The 1994-nt window shown below is 32.9% G+C and overlaps 1 long non-coding RNA gene across 1 annotated transcript in view; it reads left to right on the top strand.

Moving 5' to 3' along the window:
* Nucleotides 1-1860: 1860 nt before the first annotated feature.
* The window catches only part of LOC118598683, a 1509-nt gene continuing 1375 nt past the window's right edge, over nt 1861-1994 (top strand). Inside the window, exon 1 of the long non-coding RNA XR_004947780.1 lies at nt 1861-1932. This is a non-coding gene — a long non-coding RNA (uncharacterized LOC118598683). The remainder of the gene's footprint in view (nt 1933-1994) is intronic.

Genomic DNA, 1994 nt, shown 5'->3' with positions numbered 1-1994 from the left:
CGCAAATCATAACGGTTCCTACTTGGAACCGAACTTCGGTGCCCAACCCTAGGCATCGCTGATTGGATGATGACGTTTTGGTTTTGATATTTAAGTTTTTTTAAATGCATCTTCAATGTCCTCATACTGATAAAAGTTTCGTGAGTTTGAGTGAAACATATCACTCATGGTAAAAATAGCTTTCATTTAACTAACATCATATAATCAGTTATGTCGCATTCTGCTTTCCTCTTTTGTTTCATTTTTTTTTAACATTTCATGTTGATTTCCGGACATTAATTTGTGTTCCAAAACATTTCATTTTTATTTCATTTATATATTGTTTTTGTAATTGTGTTTTGGTTTCTGGAATTTTGTATTGATTTGTTTTGATATTTTAATCTTTAAAATGACTTGACTTTGAGTGATTAGTTTGTCTGAATTGCACTTCAAGGCCACCGTAGTTATCCGATTGACTTTATGTCTTCTTAGATTAATGTCCTGATGTACAATGTGCTCATCCAACATTCATACCACATTGCAATGTTGTTTCAAGTAAGTATTGTTCAATCATTGCTCCAGCTAACTACACCAATTCAACCTTTTATACAAAGTCCACCAGACTGTCTGATCACTCTTTGACTTTTTCACTCCCAAAATAATACAAAATTATGAAACATGCACTGGTACAATGTTTTTAACTGATCATGTCTTTGAAAGTTAGTGGTGGTGCAACCGCATAAGGCTTAATGTAGCTTGGAAATAGACTGTAGCTTAGTTCAGTCTATTTTTAAGAATAAAGCCAATGCTTTTTTGATATAAAAATAAGAGGTAATTCACTAACTTAATGAAAGCCTTTGCAATATATAGATTTTAAATGGCCCACATTAAACCATCTTAATCAGATTTTTTTTTTTTTAAGTTTTTAAAAATGATGCTAAATATGGGCATGGGGGAGGTTATATGTATACAAGTTTAGTATCATATAATGAAGCTGAAGGGAGTTTTATTTACTGTGAAACCACAATAATAAAAGTTCTAGACATTATTTGAGATGCGATTTAAATTAGTCAGAATTATTGTCATTTTGTAGCCAAGATGAGAAACACTGTGTGTCTCTAACACAAAAAGGTATAAGCACAAATTTTCACCTCATTCTTCCACATTAGCTGCTTTACTCTCTTTTTGTGGAGAAAGGCTGCATTTCTTGGTGTTGCTCTTCTTTTTTCATTAAAATGGGAATTGAAAAGAAGATGGGGGACTTTTTTCTTTTTTGGTTTTCAGCCCAGTGATGAGTTCATGCATTTGAAAAGGAGCTTTGTCACCCGGGAATTAGCACTCCATCCATGCACCCTCTGCGCTCTTCCAGACAGTCTTTACATCATCTGAGGCTGAGAGTGAGCTAGGACGAGGAGGACACAAAAATACGAAAAAGAAAAAAAAGAATATTGGCATGCGAACACCTCAAATGAAAAGTAAAACAAATATGTTTTGTGTTAAGATTTTGAACCAGAGTTACCTCTTTAATACCTATGTTAAAACTGCACATTGATGCAAAAAGAATTGAAGGATTACAAAAATAACATAATCAAGCAAACAAAATATTTAAAAGTTGCAACATTTTCTAGATATAGTTTACTTCTGGACTTTTAGGAAGATGTACAACATGTGAAGTGTGATTTTTTTTCCAGTTTATTAAAAAGTAGTTTTATGTAACTCTTCAAGAAATGCACATCATTGATTAATCAAAGATTAAAAGTAAGATTTTGCAGCACAATTCATAGCTTAGAGTGATGACGTTATTGAGACGTAAAATTATGGGCATGAAGCCCAATGAGGCAATTCTTTTGTGATATTGGGCTAAATAAATGCAATTGAATTGAATTGAATTTCCTGTCCTAAAACACCTCCCTGAGGTTCTTTTTTACTCAAATGAGAAGTACAAATCAAGAGGTCAAATTAGCCATTTATTTGTAAATGAAGAGCATTTTCTCTGCAGCCTGTCTCATGGTCTT

The sequence above is a fragment of the Oryzias melastigma genome, linkage group LG4 (genome assembly GCF_002922805.2).
Source record: "Oryzias melastigma strain HK-1 linkage group LG4, ASM292280v2, whole genome shotgun sequence".
NCBI lineage: Eukaryota > Metazoa > Chordata > Actinopteri > Beloniformes > Adrianichthyidae > Oryzias > Oryzias melastigma.
The sequence above is the reverse complement of the archived record's forward strand: the minus strand, read 5'-3'. Positions and strand labels throughout refer to the sequence as shown.